Source organism: Bubalus bubalis, chromosome 3, assembly GCF_019923935.1.
Source record: "Bubalus bubalis isolate 160015118507 breed Murrah chromosome 3, NDDB_SH_1, whole genome shotgun sequence".
Classification (NCBI taxonomy): domain Eukaryota; kingdom Metazoa; phylum Chordata; class Mammalia; order Artiodactyla; family Bovidae; genus Bubalus; species Bubalus bubalis.
Window position 1 is genome coordinate 147,562,819 of NC_059159.1, and position 21,579 is coordinate 147,584,397.

Here is a 21,579-nt window from a genome sequence, read left to right on the forward strand (position 1 = left end):
TTAGAGAGTTTTGAACATTACTTTACTAGCATGTGAGATGAGTGCAATTGTGCGGTAGTCTGAGCATTCTTTGGCATTGCCTTTCTTTGGGGTCAGAATGAAAACTGACCTTTTCCAGTCTTGTGGCCACTGCTGAGTTTTCCAAATCTGCTGGCATATTGATTGCAGCACTTTCACAGCATCAGCTTTCAGGGTTTGAAATAGCTCAACTGGAATTCCATCACCTCCACTAGCTTTGTTCGTAGTGATGCTTTCTAAGGCCCACTTGACTTCACATTCCAGGATGTCTGGCTCTAGGTCAGTGATCACTCCATCATGATTATCTGGGTCGTGAATATCTTTTTTGTACAGTTCTTCTGTGTATTCTTGCCACCTCTTCTTGATATCTTCTGCTTCTGTTAGGTTCATACCATTTCTGTCCTTTATCGAGCCCATCTTTGCATGAAATGTTCCCTTGGTATCTCTAATTTTCTTGAAGAGATCTCTAGTCTTTCCCATTCAGTTGTTTTCCTCTATTTCTTTGCATTGATGGCTGAGGAAGGCTTTCTTATCTCTTCTTGCTATTCTTTGGAACTCTGCATTCAGATGCTTATATCTTTCCTTTTCTCCTTTGCTTTTCTCTTCTCTTCTTTTCTCAGCTATTTGTAAGGCCTCCCCAGACAGCCATTTTGCATTCTTGCATTTCTTTGCCATGGGGATGGTCTTGCTTCCTGTCCCCTGTGCAATGTCACGAACCTCAGTCCATAGTTCATCAGGCACTCTATCTATCAGATCTAGGCCCTTAAATCTATTTCTCACTTCCACTGTATAATCATAAGGGATTTGATTTAGGTCATACCTGAATGGTCTAGTGCTTTTCCCTACTTTCTTCAATTTAAGTCTGAATTTGGTAATAAGGAGTTCATGATCTGAGCCACAGTCAGCTCCTGGTCTTGTTTTTGTTGACTGTATAGAACTTCTCCATCTTTGGCTGCAAAGAATATAATCAATCTGATTCCAGTGTTGACCATCTGGTGATGTCCATGTGTAGAGTCTTCTTTTGTGTTGTTGGAAGAGGGTGTTTGCTATGACCAGTGCATTTTCTTGGCAAAACTCTATTAGTCTTTGCCCTGCTTCATTCTGTATTCTAAGGCCAAATTTGCCTGTTACTCCAGGTGTTTCTTGACTTCCTACTTTTGTATTCCAGTCCCCTATAATGAAAAGGACATCTTTTTTGGGTGTTAGTTCTAAAAGGTCTTGTAGGTCTTCATAGAACCATTCAACTTCAGCTTCTTCAGCATTACTGGTTGGGGCATAGACTTGGATTACTGTGATATTGAATGGTTTGCCTTGGAAACAAACAGAGATCATTCTTTTGTTTTTGAGATTGCATCCAAGTACTGCATTTCGGACTCTTTTGTTGACCATGATGGCTACTTCATTTCTTCTGCGGGATTCCAGCCCGCAGTAGTAGATATAATGGTCATCTGAGTTAATTTCACCCATTCCAGTCCATTTCAGTTCGCTGATTCCTAGAATGTCAACATTTACTCTTGCCATCTCTTGTTTGACCACTTCCAATTTGCCTTGATTCATGGACCTGACATTCCAGGTTCATATGCAATATTGGTCTTTACACCATCAGACCTTGCTTCTATCATCAGTCACATCCACAGCTGGGTATTGTCTTTGCTTTGGCTCCATCCCTTCATTCTTTCTGGAGTTATTTCTCCACTGATCTCCAGTAGCATATTGGGCACCTACTGACCTGGAGAGTTCCTCTTTCAGTATCCTATCATTTTGCCTTTTCATACTGTTCATGGGGTTCTCAAGGCAAGAATACTGAAGTGGTTTGCCATTCCCTTCTCCAGTGGACCACATTCTGTCAGATCTCTCCACCATGACCCGCCCGTCTTGGGTTGCCCCACGGGCATGGCTTAGTTTCATTGAGTTAGACAAGGCTGTGGTCCTAGTGTGATTAGATTGACTAGTTTTCTGTGAGTATGGTTTTATGTTTAAAAAAAACACCCTCCCCAAGATCAGAGTGAGAAGGAACAGGAGATGGAGCTCAGTTCTGCCTTTCTGCAGGTGGTGGGCAGACAGCTTAGGCACCCCCAAGCTTCCTGCTCCAGCTCCCAGCCTGTAACTGTGATGGAGCTCTCTTTCGTCATTAGGTTATCTCTCTGACCTGGCTATGTCACAAGAGACCCATTAAGTCTAGAGGACAGAGAGGAAATCAGGACTCAAACTGTGAGGAGAACTTGGTGTGTGTGTCTGGCTTTGAAGATGGAGAGGACCACGTGGCGAGGAATGTGGACAGCTTCTAGAAGTTGAGAGTGACCCAGCCCACAGCCAGCAAGAGAATGGATGCTTCTGTTCTACAGATGCAAGGAATAAAGCCAGAGGACAACTCAAGTAGCCCAGAGTCACTAGAAAGGAACACGGATCTTGCTAGCACCTTGTTTTCAGCTTTGTAAGACCCTGAGCTGAGAACCTGCCACGCCATGCTTGGACCTCTCATCTACCAAATTGTAAGCTCATCAGAGAGTGGTGTTTTAAACCTCTAAATTTATGGAAAATTTGTTGTGCAAGCAGGAGAAATATCCTGAATCCAGATGCCTTCTCAGCATTTGAAAACAAAGATGCAAAAATCCTATGTAGAATTTAGCAAATAAGACCTGGCATTATGTTAAATGAGCAATAATAAAAATAGTTTTTCCTAGGAATTCTAGGATGATTTGTCACTTAAAAAATCCACATTTACAGAGAGGCTAAGTTAAGCTAAGTGAAAGTCACTCAGTCATGTTCAACTCTTTGCGACTCCATGGACTATAGTCTATGGAATTATCCAGCCCAGAATACTGGGGTGGGTAGCTTTTCCCTTCTCCAGGGGAATCTTCCCAACCCAGGGATCGAACCCAGGTCTCCCACATTGCAGGTGGATTCTTTACTAGCTGAGCCACAAGGGAAGCCAAAGAATACTGGAGTGCATAGCCTGTCCCTTCTCCAGTGGATCTTCCCGACCCAGGGATCAAACGGGGGTCTCCTGCATTGCAGGTGGATTCTTTACCAACTGAGCTATCAGGGGAGCCCTTTACAGAGTAGAGGGGGAAAGTAATCTCAGTCGATGCTACAAATGCTTGTGCTAAATTTCAGAATTCTTTGCTGATGAAACAATGAAAAAAATAGGCTTGGATTACTCAATAAAAGGAATCTTTTAGAAACCATACATGAGTATTATATTTCGAGTACAACATTTGAAAGTCAGGCACAAGAAATGGATGCTACAGTGCTGTTCAGGAAATCCCAACCAACATGATGATTGAGAGAAAAATGGGAGAAAGCTGTCATTAGTAGGTTATATACATGTTCATCAGGAAAATTCAAGAGAATCTCCTGACAAGTATTAATACCAAGGAGACAATCTAAGAAAGGGACTTCCCTTGATGGTCCAGTGGTTAAGACTCCTTGCTTCCAATGCAAGGGGTCAAGGGGTTTGATGCCTGGTTGAGGAACTAAGATTGTCCATGCCACTTGGTATGGCCAAAAAGAGAGGACATTAAAAAATTAAAGCATTCAAGTATTTTGGGACTTCCCAAGTATTCCAGTGGCTAGGACTCTGCGCTCCCAATGCAGGGAGCCTGGGTTCAATCCTTGGTCAAGGAAGTAGGTCCTGCATACTGCAACTAAAACATCCTGCTGCTGCTGCTGCTAAGTCGCTTCAGTCATGTCCGGCTCTGTGCGACCCCATAGACGGCCACAGCAAAGATCGAAATTTTCGCAAGCTGCAATTAAGACCTGTGCAGCAGAATAGATAAATAAATATTAAAAAATAATAACTCTGTTATGAAAACCAAAAACAAAAAAACTAAAGAAAACAAGAAGACTGAATGAGTTAACATAGAAAACTCATCCACTTCCTGATACATCATGAATGACCCTAGTTAGAACAAAACCAAAAACAGTAAAACACCTAGAAATACATCTAGTAAAAACTGTGCAACATCCATGAAAGGAAAACCATAAACGTTCTTAATAGATCCCCAAAGAAGATCCAAATGAAAGGAGAAACTGTTATCATCTAGGAAATCTCAGTTCTGTTCAAATGTCAGTAGTCCCCAGCCCCAGCCTCCTCACCCCCATGCCCTCCTCCACTCCCCAATTCCCCCCAGACCCAGGCCCCCACCCCCAGCCCCGCCCAAATACTGTCTCAATTCAATGCACTGTTAACCAACCTCCCCCAAAGGCTTTTTCATCAAACTCAACAAGCTGATTCTAAAATTCACGTGGACGTGCAAAACCTAAAAGCAATTATGACTACTGAAAGTTAACAATAAAAGTGGGGAGGTTATCTTACTAGATATCAAGACCTCATCCAAGGCTTAATAATTAGAGTTGTGTGATATTGACACAGGAATAGACAAGTGCTATGAGCTGAATTATGTTCCCTCTGAAGTTTGTATGCTGAAGTTCTAACCCCCAGGACCTGAGTGTGACTGTATTTGGAGGTAGGGTCTTCAAAGAGGTGACGCAGTTAAAATGAGGTCATTAGGGTTGAGCCCTAAACCAGGTCAACTGATGTCCTTAAAAGGAGAGGAAATCAGGACACGGGCAAAGAGAAGCCCATGTGAAGACATAGGGAGAAGACTGTCTGTAAGCCAAGGAGACAGGCCTCAGGAGAAATCAACCCTGCACACATCTTCAGCTCAGACTTCTGGCCTCCAGAACTGTAAAAAAATGAGTTCCTGTTATTGAAGCCCACCAGACTCTGGGACTTCGTTACAATAGTCCTGGAGTACTAATACAATAACCTAGTAAGAAAACTGAAGATCCAAAAAAACTGAGCCATGTCTGTGTGAACTAAATTTAATATAAAGATGCTAGGCTGCTGGGTATTCATTTGGGGAGAATAGCTCTACCCTCACCATTCACAAAAATGAATTTAAGATGGAGTATTGACCCAAAAGATTAAAGAAGGGCATATAAGAGGTTAACTTTGTAACCTTGCCCTGAAACATCTTCTCGGTGGAAAAAAAAAAGCTGCGTGGGAGAAGATTCCTACATTCTTTATGTGTAGCATTATCATTCCATAGTGTAGATATCTTTAAGTGAGTGATTTCTTCTTTTATTTTTCTGAGAAAATCTTGCACTTTAAAGTCTGTTGTATTGGGTGCTTGTTGTGGGGGAAGGAAGCCAGGCTAAGGAGGAGGGGACTGGTGAGACCCCGTTTGGGAGGGTGGAGGGCTCACGCAGTGCTGTGAGGGATGAGGTGCTTTGTTTGAGAACCACTGAAATCCTGGCATGTTCTTCCAGGTCACATTCATGGCACAGCCAGCGTCAGCATTTCTTCATAAGCCCTCACTGTAAACCGTGTATGTCAGGCATAGAGTTGTGGTGTTTACCCCAAAACATACAAGAAAAATGGCTCTTTGGAAAAAGGGGATCCTGTTTCTGTTGGAAGAGCCATGGCATTATATTAATGGACTCAACGTGTGTGAGCATCCGTCTCTGACCAACATTCACTTGTGGTCAGTTGTCTTTTTCGGTTTGTGAAGCTCAACCGTGTTCTGTGAGTTGTAGTTACAAAGTCGGTGCAGAAGGTCTAGATTGAAGGTGAACACAGGCAGGGCTTCCGGGGAAGCCCTGATGGAACCCTGGGATGCTGGAGCACTTGGGTTTGCTTTCTGGATGCGGGTGTGGAGAAACTGGTGCTGGTTCTAACGGCTTGTCATGAGAGAAGTCTGAAAGGGTGGGGGGCACTCTGCCCCTAGGAGTGATGTGGCTCTGTTGTCCTAAAGAACAGACTCCCTGCTTGAGCCCGAGCACAGCTCCCAGGGGGAGAGGGTCTCTGCTCACAGATGTGTCCTTGCCCATCCTGTCCTCATCCCCAGAAGTGGCCTTGGAATTGTTCTCTGGCCCCTGATTTTTCTCTTCTGGCTTTTCTTCCAAGATACTGAGGAAAAGAGTTTATTTCCATTCTCTAAGAAAAGAACAATCTGAGTAAAGACCGACAGACTCACCCTGGGCTCACGCAGCTGAAGTCACTGCCTCCCTGGGGTGTAGCTTGACCGGGCCGGCCGTGTAGGAAGCAGAGCCAGCCAGTCCTGTCTGCTCTGCCTGGGGCTGGCTGGCCTGGAGCCTTGGCCGCGGTAACAGTGACTCCCACCCCAGCATCCATCCAGTATTCTCAGGGGCTCAGGCCAGAATGATTCTGGAACGTGTCCGGTACACGGGGGTTTCCTGTGTGGGTCAGCCATAAAACACTCATTTCTCACTCTGACGGCCCCTTAAAGAGCCAAGGTGCATGAAAGTAGAGTTTAAATTTGAGTGCTAAGTTTTCAGACTTTAAGAAATTTCTGAGTCAGCCTTTGTGAAGACAGTCTTTGGGCCCAGTTTCAGGGAATTAGTATGTTTCATGCAGTTTTCAAGTCTGACATTGGCCTTGATGTTTTTAGTAAGCCTGTCTTCTGGTCAGAGAGGCGGGATGTCTGTCCAAAATTCTCGGAGCAGCAGATCCAGTGCTCAGGTCTCCTGACCTGGCCACAGCAAGCACATCAGCTGCATATTAGAATTTTCTTCAGCTCTCTATGGGGTGACTTGCATGATGTGACCTTCACGATGCCTGATGTGCTGGGTGGTCCCGTAGTTGTCTGGCCTCCTAAGGCTTGGGCTTGGGCCCACCATTGCCAGCCTCAACTTTGCAGGCAGGGGCTGCGAATTCAGCCTCAGGTGTTAACAGGCTCAGGAAGGGCCTTGGGCCTATTGAGTCACTCCACCAGTCTTGCTGGAGAGGGTTCAAGGTTTAGTATTAGCTAGATGTGGAGGAGCGAAGTGCCAATCTCTCTTTTATTACATGATCTCTTTTCCAAGTGGAGTTATCCTGTGATGGGTTATTTTTCCAAGGGGTTGTTCAGACTCAGTGAAGAGCAAAGAAAAATGAACAGTTAATGTAAAATGTTAAAAAGTGGCAAAAGAAACCCAGCAAGCCACTTGGTGACGGCCTGTGGGCAGGAGATAGTGGGGAGGGTCTCTTCCCTATCAATGCTGGGAGCTAGAGAGTCGTTAGCCTCAAGGAGGCCCTTTTCTGTCTTTGGTCTGCAGCAACTCCTCTCCTGGTGGCCACTGGTTTCTCCTTGCTAATTTAGCCTTTATTTTCATGGCCAGACACTCCTGTTGTCTTGCTACTTCTGAGCAGTAGCCTCGGGCTTAACCCACATCAGAGAGCAGTCTAGGACGTCTGGGTAGGAAGGGAGAAACATTTACTTCTGTTCCACTCCATCTGGCACCCCACTCCAGTACTCTTGCCTGGAGAATCCCATGGATGGAGGAGCCTGGTGGGCTGTAGTCCATGGCATCCCTAAGAGTCAGACATGACTGAGCGACTTCACTTTCACTTTTTACTTACATGCATTGGAGAAGGAAGTGGGAACCCACTCCAGTGTTCTTGCCTGGAGAATCCCAGGGACGGGGGAGCCTGGTGGGCTGCCGTCTATGGGGTTGCACAGAGTCGGACACGACTGAAGCGACTTAGCAGCAGCAGCAGCACTCCATCCCAACACTGCCACTCTTGTGACCCCAGAGACAGAGACGTTAAACAAAGAAGGAACCTTAGGATTTTCTGTGGTTAGCTGGCTGCTGAGCTAGTGTGAACTGGTGGGATGTCAGCATGACAGAGAAGGGAGGTGGGTGGTGGGAGGAGAAGGAGGTAGATACTGCTCGGGTATATTCCTGGATATAATGCGCTTCCTCCCCAAGGGTCAGTGTGGCTTGTGGTCCATTGTTTGTACCTTTAAATCTTCGTAAATATCCACATTGCCCTCTAGCTAAATAAATGGAACTAAAAAATATAAATAGGCAACTCACCTATAAGGAAGCCTTTGAAAGACTCATGAATCTGAAAATACAAGTTAAAACCGCAGAGGGACCACTTTGCCTCTGTCAGGGACCCCAAAATTTTAAAGTCTGACAATTCCAAGTGTAGGCAAAAATACACTGAGAAGAAACTGGCAGAGGGAGATAATTGACTAGAGGATATTTTTTATTTAAAATAGTATGCAGCATATTCTAATGTTAAGATCTCTATTGATTTAGTGTTACCCTTGACCTAATCTGGCGTAGGTAAAATGTTTATGTCTGTATTCTTTTCTTTTACTTATTCCTTGTGTAAGAAAAGTGTTCTTGCTTTTAAGCTTCTAAATAAATAGAATTGGTAACTTACTAACAATCTGTAAATACAAAGTATTTTCTATTCAGATCAAAACCTCCCATTTTCTGTATTATGCTGTTATTGAATTATGTGAATAATTATGTGGATAAATTACAAATTATAATTGGGTTATTTTACCCACTTCTTTAAATGAATGTATATTTGATTAGTGTATCTTATTCTCAATCTCCCTTTAGTTTTAATTGTCCTGATTTTAGCCCTCTGCTTTTTAATTTTCATTATTTGTATTAAAAAAATTGTTGATGTATAGTTGATTTACACATGGCTGTGTTAATTCCAGGTGTACAGCAAAGTGATTCAGTTATACCTACATATATATACTCTTTCTTTCACATAAATATACTTTTTTTATATTCTTTTCCACTCTCGGTTATTACAAGCTATTGAGTATACTTCTCTATGCTATACAGTAGGTCCTTGTTGTCTATTTTATATCCAGAGTTGAGACTGATATACCTGCATTACTGAGTAGCTAAGCCCCAGCTGGAGAAGTTGGATCCTGCCCCAGTGGGGAAGGTACCAGAGAAACTATCACACAGGTCGGAAGGGAACCACAGCGGGGCTATTCACAGAAACTGCAGACAACCCAGATGTCCACAGGATACAACCCAGATGGTGACGAACTGTGATCCTGCTTACTGAGTGGAGCCACAGGTTCTAACACGCATGGCTCTCACAACATAGCTTGAGCAGGAAAAGCTAGCTGTAGAAGGATTCACGTGACCTGATTCTGTTTACGTAAAGGTTAAATCTGTACAGAGCAATCTTATATGTTGCCTTGGGATAAAGATGTATGTGGCAGAAGCTTGAAGCTATTTATGGAAATACTAAATTAATATAAATTCAGGATAGGATAGCGGGGGCCTTTGCAGTGGGACCGAGAAAGGAATAGGGCTGTATTTTTGGCTATTGTATTATTCATTCACTTTTTCGGGATATGTCTGAAAGATAAACTATTTCCAAACCTGAAAAACGAATGAATTTGAAGTCTTTGAACAGTAGAAGGTTAGGAATGGAACCCTGGAAGGCTTTTTTCTTCCCATAATGTGCCCTGTAGCCTAGGATAGAAGATTGTCCCCTGAAGTAAAACCCTTACATGGCACGTCCTGCCTGGCCTTGTCCTGCCTTTGTGGGTCCCTTCTGGGGAGCCAGATACGTTAAAAACTGTTTTGCTCCAGATGCTTGAAGAGTTTGCAGTTTCTTAAGATCCTGGGATCCTGGACAAAAGAAAGGCGGGCTGTCTCTCCTGCTGTCAGGGGAGCCCCTCTTGGGTCTGTATTTATATATTCATAGGACCCTCTCCTGCAGGGCTTTTAAATGGTGAGTAATGGGTTCATGACCCTTGGTGCGAAGAAAGATAACCCCAGCAGGTAATATTATCTTTTCCTTTCATCTGCTAATCTCCTTGCTGCCGGCCAAACACCCCAGAGCACTGGGTCTGTGTGCTTGCCAGCCAGAACCCTGCAATTACACCCTTTGACACCCCCATCCCCCACCCCCGCCCCCTGCCCGAACTGGAAAACCTGATTTTCTTAAGGAGAAAAGAAACCTCATCCGGGGAACGGAATTTGGTTTGTGTTTCCAGAGAAGCATGGGGTGGTCAGGGATCACTTCCTGACCCGAAGACCCAGAGCGGGAAGCGTCAGGCCTTTGTCTCAGCGCAGGAGGGCAGCTGCTCCCAATCCTGGCTCCTCTGCTCAGATGCCACAGCGTAGACAGTCGGCGGTGTAGACTGAAACATCGTTCCTGCCCAGGTGTGCTTGGAGTTGTGTCGCACCCTCAAAATGGGGAGGGGGAAGGATTGATAAGAGTAATCAGAGTTTTCATTACGAGAAAGTTCCGACTCCTATAAAAGTAGAGGGAGTAGTATCAGCCCCATACCCCTGTGGACCCCACCCTCCCCACTGGCTCCAACAATAATCGTCTATTCACACCTCTATTCTCTCCCCTTCTACCCTTTGAGTCATCATTTCATTTGTACATAAACATCTGATTATGTGTCCCAAAAAGATAAGGTCTCTATGACAAAGCAACCACTTTCTGCCATTATCACACTTAAAACAGTGAACAATTATTTCATAATATAAAATATGCAGTTGGTGTCCACCTTTCACTGTTTCATGATTATCTTATTTTTCATTCTTCAACCAGGATTGAAATAAGGTCTTACACATTGCAAATGGTTGATTGACTTAAGCACATTAATTTAAATTAAATCTCACCACTGGAGATGATCACAAGCTTGTGGTAGGGGGTGAGGGGCGGTGCTGGAGGTTTCATGTTGGAATTCCATTATGGTACCTCTCCTGTTTAGGATCCAAGCTTCACTGAGACATCTAGCTCTGTGCTTTCAGTTCATTCTGTGTCATATTCACCTGGTGCAGCAGTCCAGGCATGGGGGTCACACTTCTGGCCAGCGTGAAGCCCCACCTCTGCCACCACAAGAGTGGGACGAAGGGATCGTGAAGCACTTTAAGGAGGACAAGCGATCACCCTGACATCACAACTGTTGCTGGGCCTGATGACACAGAGGGGTCTGTGGAAGCTGGTTCATTCCTGTGGAGGAGGTCTGGGAATGGGCCTCCAGAACCATAGACAAACCACCCCCACCGCACCTCCCCCCACAAAAAAAAAACTTTTACAGAGGCTGTCTTTTTTTGTTCTGTTTTTAGTCTCTCCAAGGCCCTCTGCTCCCGCCCCCCGCCCCCCCAGCCCCTCTGTGTTCCAGCCAGCTGCAGGCCATGCCGCCATTTGAAAGCCAGGCTGTCTCCCTGGGTCTGGCTAACAAATGGGAGAGAGCTGGGGTGCAGAGACTCCCGCCTTTCACTGACCAGTTTGGAAGAAAGTTGGGGTGGAGAGGGCTGCTTGTTCAGTCACCCCGGGTTCAGGGAACTGCCAGGTCTCCACTGACTGCTGAGCTCGAAGACTTGTTAGCATTCTCCGTAGAAGGCTTGGTGAGCTCTGCTGGGTAACAGAAAATGCTGAGTTAAGGCAACAGAGTGCTTTCTACATCATCTCCCTCACCAATTAATCACCTTCTCAGCACAGGAAGTCGATGACTTCATTTAGAAAATATGATTTAGAAAAGTTGGTCCAAAGACTCTTTGGATTTAGTGCATGTTAATATCTCTCCAGATTATATCCTGACTTTCGTTTAATTAAAAAAAAAAAAGACTCAAAAGTTCTGCCAAACTGGAAGTGGAATCACGTTCTATGGATGGAACAGTCTTAGATGTGCTTGGCAGCCTGAGGGATGCTCCAGTAGAGGAGCGAGTTTGTTAGATAATTATCAGATCAGCGAGAAGATTGAGATAGAGCCCTGCAGCATTAATATTCTGACAGTGTTAAAAACTGTCAGGAAAACAGTCATGATAAACGGAGAATGTAGAATGTAGAAGTTGTGTGCACCTAGAAGGCCTGTTTTTTTTTTTTTTTTTCCTTTAAGGTGATCAAGAATAAATGGAGAGTGAGTAATCCTTTTTGTAGATCAATTAGGTAAATCGCACCTGAGTTCTCCCCCATGATTCCTGGAGGAGTGACTGTCTGTCATACACACATGACTGCAAAGTAGAATCCGGAATGCTAGTGCAAAGGGCCTTGACTGGTGTGTGTTACTACTGCCTGTGTTTATTTGGATTTAGTTGGGCAGAAACTGACATGTGGACAGGTGAGGTGAGCTTTATTGGATGGTGTTGAATGAGGAATGATGGAACTGAATTGAACAGAACTGACAGACAGAGCAGTGAAAGGAAGGATGAAAGAAGAAAGGGATTAGAACTCAAGTACCTTGACTTCCCAGACTGAGATTTGGCTGGAGACTCCTCTAGCTTCCATTGGGTTGAGTGGCTCTGTGGTTCTATGTACAAGTCTTCCTCAGTAATCAGTGCAAAGAAATAGAGGAAAAAGACAGAATGGGAAAGACTAGAAATCTCTTCAAGAAAATTGGAGATACCAAGGGAATATTTCATGCAAAGATGGGCACAGTTAAGGACAGAAATGGTATGGACCTAACAGAAGCAGAAGATATTAAGAAGAGATGGCAAGAATACACAGAAGAACTATACAAAAAAGATCTTCACGACCCAGATAACCACAATGGTATGATCACTCACCTAGAGCCAGACATCCTAGAATGTGAAGTCAAGTGGGCCTTAGGAATCATCACTACAACAAAGCTAGTGAAGGTGATGGAATTCCAGTTGAACTATTTCACATCCTAAAAGCTGATGCTGTGGAAGTGCTGCACTCAATATGCCAGCAAATTTGGAAAACTCAGCAGTGGCCACAGGACTGGAAAAGGTCAGTTTTCATTCCAATTCTAAAGAAAGGCAATGCCAAAGAATGTTTAAACTGCCACACAATTGTACTCATCTCACACGCTAGTGTTCTTGCCTGGAGAATCCCAGGGACAGCGGAGCCTGGTGGGCTACCGCCTATGGGGTCGCACAGAGTCGGACATGACTGAAGCGACTTAGCAGCAGCAGCAGCAGCACATGCTAGTAAAGTAATGCTCAAAATTCTCCAAGCCAGGCTTCATCAGTGCGTGAACCATGAACTTCCAGATGTTCAAGCTAGTTTTAGAAAAGGCAGAAGAACCAGAGATCAAATTGCCAACATCTGTTGGATCATCAAAAAAGCATGAAGAGTTCCAGAAAAATATCTACTGCATTATTGACTACTCCAAAGCCTTTGCTGTATGGATCACAATAAACTGTGGAAAATTCTGAAAGAGATGGGAATACCAAACCACCTTACCTGCCTCCTGAGAAATCTGTATGCAGGTCAGGAAGCAACAGTTAGAACTGGACATGGAACAACAGACTGGTTCCAAATAGGAAAAGGAGTACGTCAAGGCTGTACATTGTCACCCTGCTTATTTAATTTATATGCAGAGTACATCATGTGAAATGCCAGGCTGGAAGAAGCACAAGCTGAAATCAAGATTGCTAGGAGAAATCCCAATAACTTAGATATGCACATGATACCACCCTTATGGCAGAAAGTGAAGAAGAAATAAAGAGCCTCTTGATGAAGGTGAAAGAGGAGAGTGAAAAAGTTGGCTTAAAGCTCAACATTCAGAAAACTAAGATCATGGCATCTGGTGCTATCACTTCATGGCAAATAAATAATGGAAACAGTGACAGACTTTATATTTTTGGGCTCCAAAATCACTGCAGATGGTGACTGTTGCCATGAAATTGAAAGACACTTGCTCCTTGGAAGAAAAGTTATGACCAACCTAGATAGCATATTAAAAAGCAGAGACATTACTTTGCCAACAAAGGTCCATCTAGTCAAGGCTATGGTTTTTCCTGTGGTCATGTATGGATGTGAGAGTTGGACTGTGAAGAAGGCTGAGCCCCGAAGAATTGATGCTTTTGAACTGTGGTGTTGGAGAAGACTCTTGAGAGTCCCTTGGACTGCAAGGAGATCCAACTAGTCCATCCTAAAGAAAATCAGTCCTGGATATTCTTTGGAAGGACTGATGCAGACGCTGAAGCTCCAATATTTTGGCCACGTAATTCGAAGCACTGACTCATTAGAAAAGACCCTGATGCTGGGAGATTGAAGGCAGGAGGAGAAGGGGACGACAGAGGATGAGATGGTTGGATGGCATCACCGACTCAGTGGACATGAGTTTGAGTAAGCTCATGAGTTTGAGTAAAGTCAGTTGGTGATGGACAGGGAAGCCTGGTGTGCTGCAGTTCATCGGGTTGCAAAGAGTCCAACACGACTGAGTGACTGAACTAAACTGAACAGGAGCTTGTGAATTATTGAGTCGTGACCTACTATAATGTGTCTGCAAATACACTTTAATTATACTTGTTACTATGTTATCTTGCTATGGCCACAATTACAAAGAACCACGCATAGGGTAGCTTGCTGCTAAGTCACTTCAGTCATATCCGAGTCTGTGCTACCCCATAGATGGCAGCCCACCAGGCTGCCCCATCCCTGGGATTCTCCAGGCAAGAACACTGGAGTGGGTTGCCATTTCCTTCTCCAATGCATGAAAGTGAAAAGTGAAAGTGAAGTTGCTCAGTCGTGTCTGACTCCTAGCGACCCCATGGACTGCAGCCTACCAGGCCCCTCCGTCCATGGGATTTTCCAGGCAAGAGTACTGGAGTGGGGTGCCATTGCCTTCTCAGACAGGGGAAATTTATTTCCTCACAGATCTGGAGGCTGGAAGTTTAAGATCAAGGTGTTGGCAGGGTGATTTTTCTGAGGCGTTTCTCCTTGAAGACAGCCACCTTCTATTACAGGTGTTGTTGCTGTTTGGTCATCAAGTTGTGCCTGATTCTTTGTGTCTCTGTGGACTGTAACTCACCAGGTTCCCCTGTCCTTGACTCTCTCCCGGAGTTTGCTCAAACTCATGTCATTGATGCTATCTAACCATCTCATCCTCTGCCTCCCCTTTCTCCTTTTGCCTTCAATCTTTTTCAGCATCAGGGTCTTTTCCAATGAGTTAGCTCTTTGCATCAGGTGGTCAAAGTATTGGAGCTTCAGCTTCTGTATCAGTCCTTCCAATGAATATTCAGGGTTGATTTTCCTTTAGGATTGATTGGTTTGATCACCTTGAAGTCCAAGGGACTCTCAAGAGTTTTCTCCAGCACCACAATTCAAAAGCATCAGTTATTCTGTGCTCAGCCTTCTTTATTTTATAGGTCTGTCTGTGTCCAAAATTTTGTTTTTATAAGGACACCAGCTGGATTGGATTAGGACCCGCCCTAATGACATCATTTTATTTTACCCATGTCTTTAAAGGGTCTTTCTCCAAATATAGTCACATTCAGGAGTACTGGGAGTTCGGGGTTCAGCATATAGATTTTGTGGACAGCACTTAGCCCAAAGCAGCTACTAACAGGGCTTTTTTGCTTTGACGTTCTACCTGGCCAACATTTGCTGTGATGGAATACTCAGTTTGTCCTCCTTAACTTTGCTATCTTTTCGTACAATGCCAGCACAAGCCGAGGCAAAGGTTCTATGTTTAAGAGGAGGCATGGGCAGGGCAGGGGTTGGCACTAAACCCTCCATAGTCTTTGTGTAAGTTAGCCAGCTCTCTCCTTATGCTTGCTGAGGTCTTCACTTAGTCTTTAGGGCCAGGCTTCTGTCAGAACCAAGAGTTTTCCTAGGATTTGTTTCTTGGTAGGCATGTTCTGACCATCATATATGCCTGACTGCACATCAGAAGAGATTAAGGATTTGTGGATATTTAAAGAATGCAGGAGTTGTTGCCTCTGCAGAGTAGGGAGATGGGTGGCTCAGGAACAAGAGTAGAAGACCTTACTCTCCATTTCTTTAAAACTTTAGAATTTGTTCCATTCTTGTGTGTGTATGTGTACATATATCTCTTATTTAGAAAATAAATAAATAAAATTATCCTTGAAAATAGAGAGGAAAGAATGTCAGTGTATCTTTCCATGGCTTTGTCCTTTGTTCTTTATTATTTATTTTAATAATTTAATTTTAGTTTGTTATTTTGACTGCACTGGGTCTTCATTGCTGTGTAGACTTTCTTCAGTTGTGGCCAGAGGAGCTGCTCTCTGATTGTAATGCATCAGCTTCTTACTGCAGTGGCTTCTCTTATTGTGGAGTTTGGGCTCCAGGGCGCACAGGCTTCAGTGGTTGCGGTAATTGTGGTACATGGGCTTAGTTGCCCTACAGCATATGGGCTCTTCCTGGACCAGAGATCAAACCCATGTCCCCTGAATTGCAAGGCAGACTCTTAATCACTGGACCATCAGAGAAGCCCCATCCTTAAATTCAGAAGGATGTCGCCACCCTCTTTGCTGACCCAGTGGTACAGAATGCTGGGCTTCCCTATCTCGTTTCCTGGAATAGAGCCCAAGTCCCATTTGCTGGTGATGTGAGTGAATATATGCTGTGTATTGAGAGTTCCTTTTCATGGAAATCAAAACTACAATGAACTATCATCTCACACTGGTCAGAATGGTCATCATCAAAAAATCTACAAACAATAAATGCTGGAGAGGGTGTGGAGAAAAGGGGACCCTCTCACAGTGCTGGTGGGAATGTCAATTGATATAGTCACTATGGAGAACAGTATGGAGATTTCCTGAAAAACTAGGAATAAATCTACCATATGACCCAGCAGTCCCACTACTGGGCATATACCCTGAGGAAACCAGAATTGAAAAAGACATATGTACCCCACTGATCACTATTTACAATAGCCAGGACATGGAAGCAACCTAGACATCCATTGACAGATGAATGGATAAAGAAGCTCTGGTACATATATACAATGGAATATTACTCAGCCATAAAAAGGAATGCATTTGAGTCAGTTCTAATGAGTTGGATGAACTTAGGCCTATTATGCAGAATGAAGTAAGTCAGAAAGAGAAAAAGAAATATTGTGTATTAACACATATATATGAAATCTAGAAAGATGGTGCCAATGAACCTATATGTAGGTCAGCAGTGGAGACACAGACATAGAGAACAGACTTGTGGACATGGGTGGGGGTCGGGGGGAAGGAGAGTGTAGGACAAATGGAGAAAGTAGCATGGAAACATATACACTATCATATGTAAAGTAGATAGCCAGTGGGAATTTGCTGTATGGCTGAGGGAGCTCAAACCAGTGCTCTGAGACAGCCTAGGGGGATCTGATAGGGAGGCAGGTGGGAGGGAGGTCCAAGAGGGAGAAGACATATGTAAAAGTATGGCTGATTCATGTTGATGTACGGCAGAAATCAATACAATAGTGTAAAGCAATTATCCTTCAATTAAAAATAAATAAAATTAAAAGAAGAGCTCCTTTTTGGTCATTTGCAAGGCTTTTTGGGATGCCTTTCTTTTGGATTTGTCTTTTTAAAAAAACTGGAATTTTTTGTACTGAGTTCTTTGCAGAAGAATTCTAGAAATACGGTTGGCTTTTAATTTTGGCCTCTAGAGAATGAAGGCCCTTCTTACATTTATGCTTCTAAGAAGATGATGGGTTACAGTTTGCTTGAAGCCTCTGAGTGATGTTGCAAAGAGGCTAAGCCTCTGAGTAGTGTTGCAAAGAGTCTAATTTGTCACATTTATCCAAAAAAAAGTGTTGAGCCCAAGAGAGTCCTGACAATGAATAAACACAAACTCTGTCCTTATGTTTTATATGAGGAGCTGAACAAGGGAATAATCGTTCATCTTGATAGATACTGTGAGATGGATAGGTCTATATGAAATACCAATTGATGACCCTCTGCTGGTGAGGCCAGGAAAGCTTTGTGGAGAAAATGTGGCCTCTGGAGCTGACCTTGAGGGACAACTCATCTCCACAGGTGGAGGATAAGAAGAGCTGTGGAGGTGTGAACACAGGACCTTGGACCCTGGGAGTGGAAGGAGCTATCATGGTCTGTTGAGGCAATATCTATTCATTCTTACTGCCACCCACCTGGCCCTGTCCTCCATTGGTATCAGTAGACTAAGCGAATTGAATGAATGGGCACAGTTACAGTGCTACTGTGATATTTTTCAAGCAAGAAAGGGATTTTTCAGATACCATAAATATTCCATTTGTTGGAGGAAGCCAGAGTTGATACTGGGCCCTAGGAAGTTCTAAACACTCTGGAAATCTTGTTAAAGCTAGAGGCTTAAACAAATTAAGGGGTCCCTATCCTTAAAGTCTTTCTTTGTTAGCCTCCTTTTGATGAGAAAATAATTGATTATCTTTTATAGTTCTTTTCCCCGGGGAGCACTGGAATAGTTTGAAAATGCAATCTAATTACAAATCTTGAAACCTCCTACAGTGGTAGGAGGCAAGTATTATTACCCTTTTGGTCACTTTCTCCTCCTGTTTTTAGCTTAAATCTGACCCTGGGAGATGAAGAGACTTGCCTAAATATAATGTAGTCTGTCAATGGACATAACAAAAATAATTGTTATATAAAAAGTCCAGCCATGGAATGATTTGATAACATCATTTGCTATGGTTCTTCAGAATTATTAGCTACTGAACAAGAATTGAGTGAATATAGGCAATGTCAGCCCACTCCAGTACTTTTGCCTGGAAAATCCCATGGATGGAGGAGCCTGGTGGGCTGCAGTCCATGGGGTCACTAAGAGTCGGACATGACTGAGCGACTTCACTTTCACTTTTCACTTTCATGCACTGGAGAAGGAAATGGCAACCCACTCCAGTGTTCTTGTCTGGAGAATCCCAGGGACGGGGGAGCCTGGTGGGCTGCCGTCTATGGGGTCACACAGAGTCAGACACGACTGAAGCGACTTAGCAGCAGCAGCAGCAACAATAGTAATTTGGCAACCCTTAATCTGTTTCCTGGAAATCCAGGTTTTTTGGCACGTCTGAGTGATAATTTTGCCCTTACAGTATTGCTCTTCTTTTTCTGACACTGTAGTCTTTGACCTTCTTGGTTCTTTCTGGTCACAAAACCCGTCAGTCAATTCCCTGGGAAGCTTGTTCTGTTTTGTCCTGCCTCCCATCAGTCTAGGCTGGATACCTGACTTAGGGATGGGCGTGCTCCCTACACCAGGCATCCATGGGACTTCCTGATATTCTCCTTTCAGGCAGGGTGGATGAAACCTTGAGTGTGGTGAGTGAGGTTGGAAGGAGAGTGAAGGGAGTCATGGGAAGTAAGATAGGTACTTTCTAAGAAGCATTGTATAAATAAATGTTAAGTTTTCTGAATCTTTGTAAATATCACACACACACACACACACACACACACACACACACAATAGTTTGGCTGGGTATCATTCTCAGTTGGATGTTATGTTCCCTGGAACATCACCCCACAGTTGCCTGGCACCCTGTGCTGCCTTCTGAGAGGTCCACTGCCACTTGCGGCCTCATTTCTTCTCTGGTGACTCATTTTTCCTTACAGAGATTTGACGATCTTCTATTTATCCTTAGCGTTCTAAAATTTCATGATGGTATATTAGGTGTATGTGTCTTTTGGTTTGTTGTTCTGAGTGCTGGCGTGGCTTCTTTAATAAAACAAGTCTTTCAGCTTGGGAATGTTCTTTGTATCCTTTTTTAACCCCCTCCATTTTTTTTTTATGTTATCTTTCTAAAACTCTCCTCTTCCTTTTTTTCCTCCTGTGGAATTCCAGCTTTATCACTCTGCCCTTCTATTGAATTTTGTTTTTAATGTGGGCATCATATTTTAATTTCCAATAGCTCCTCCTTCTCTATTTCTTTTTTTTTTATTTTTTTATTTTTTATTTTTTTGCTTTTTAATTCTTTTTTTTTAATTTTATTTTATTTTTAAACTTTACATAACTGTATTAGTTTTGCCAAATATCAAAATGAATCTCTATTTCTATTTCATTACATTCTGGTAATTTTTAAAGAATTTTATACCATCTCTTGTGTCTCCAAAGGTTTAGTTTTCTTTCTTTTGACTTCTCTGGAGTAATTTGCTTGTGTTCTTATCTTGGTACCTCTCTTTATATTGGGGGCTTCAGATGTGTGGTAGTTCTTGGTTGACTCTTGATTGAGCCAATAGCATATGACCATGAGACAAATTTACCTGTGTGGACAGGTGAATTCACTTTAGATTCAGTGTTGGGGACTTGGTACATTAAAAGATATATAAGTCTGTTCCCAAGTAGTCTCAGTTCAGTTCAATTCAGTTCAGTCACTCAGTTGTGTCTGACTCTTTGCAACTCCATGGACTGCAGCACACCAGGCCTCCCTGTCCATCACCAACTCCCAGAGTTTACTCAAACTCATGTTCATTGAGTCGGTGATGCCATCCAACCATCTCATCCTCTGTCGTCCCCTTCTCCTCCCGCCTTCAATCTTTCCCAGCATCAGGGTCTTTTCAAATGAGTCAGCTCTTTTCATCAGATGGCCAAAATATTGGAGTTTCAACTTCAACATCTGTCCTTCCAATGAATATTCAGGAGTAATCTCCTTTAGGATGGCGTGGTTGGATCTCCTTGCAGTCCAAGTGACTCTCAAGAGTCTTCTCCAACACCACAGTTCAAAAGCATTGATTCTTCAGCGCTCAGCTTTCATTATAGTCCAACTCTCACATCTATACATGACTACTGGAGAAACCATAGCCTTGACCAGACTGACCTTTGTTGACAAAGTAATGTCTCTGCTTTTTAATATGCTCTCTAGGTTGGTCATAACTTTCCTTTCAAGGAGTAAGCATCTTTTAATTTCATGGCTGAAGTCACCATCTACAGTGATTTTAGAGCTCCCCAAAATAAAGTCTGCCACTGTTCCCATTATTTCCCCATCTATTTGCCATGAAGTGATAGGACCAAATGCCATGATCTTCGTTTTCTGAATTTTGAGCTTTAAGCCAACTTTTTCACTGTCCTCTTTCACTTTATCAAGAGGCTTTTTAGTTCCTCTTCACTTTCTGCCATAAGGGTGGTGTCATCTGCATATCTGAGGTTATTGATATTTCTCATGGCAGTCTTGATTCCAGCTTGTGTTTCTTCCAGCCCAGCGTTTCTCATGATGTGCTCTGCATATAAATTAAATTAACAGGGTGACAAGATACAGCCTTGACGTACTCCTTTTCCTGTTTGGAACCAGTCTGTTGTTCCATGTCCAATTCTAACTGTTGCTTCCTGACCTGCATACAGACTTCTCAAGAGGCAGGTCAGGTGGTCTGGTATTTCCATCTCCTTCAGAATTTCCAGTTTTTTGTGAACCATACAGTCAAAGGCTTTGGCTTAGTCAATAAAGCAGAAATAGATGTTTTTCTGGAACTCTCTTGCTTTTTTGATGATCCAACGGATGTTGGCAATTTCATCTCTGGTTCCTCTGCCTTTTCTAAAACCAGCTTGAACATCAAGAAGTTCACGGTTCACGTACTGTTGAAGCCTGGCTTGGAGAATTTTGAGCATTACTTCACTAGCGTGTGAGATGAATGCAATTGTGTGGTAGTTTGAGCATTCTTTGGCATTGCCTTTCTTTGGGATTGGAATGAAAACTGACCTTTTCCAGTCCTGTGGCCACTGCTGAGTTTTCCAAATTTGCTGGCATATTGAGTGCAGCACTTTCACAGCATCAGCTTTTAGGATTTGAAAGAGCTCAATGGGAATTCCTTCCCCTCCGCTAGCTTTGTTCATAGTTATGTTTCCTAAGGCCCCCTTGACTTCACATTCCAGGATGTCTGGCTCTAGTTCACTTTAATCTTGTATGCCTGACATACTCTTTTTCTTTGGTCTCTGCAGGGGTTAGGAGAAATATAAGAAATGGATGCCTGAGCACCAGGCTTGCTCCAGCCTCAGATGGGAAAGGGTTTTGGGCCCAGTGGGGATGAGAGTTGATGGCTTGGATTTCTACTTGCCCATCTATAGATTTATAGTCTCACCATTTTTCACCTTTGCCTTGCTCTCAGATGAACTCAGTCGGTATTTCTGAGTTCTGACTCTTT

General features: G+C 43.4%; 1 protein-coding gene across 2 annotated transcripts in view; it reads left to right on the forward strand.

Moving 5' to 3' along the window:
- The window catches only part of ROR2 (receptor tyrosine kinase like orphan receptor 2), a 240,034-nt gene that overhangs the window by 59,504 nt on the left and 158,951 nt on the right, over positions 1–21,579 (forward strand). The gene's annotated exons all lie outside the window — the stretch shown is intronic.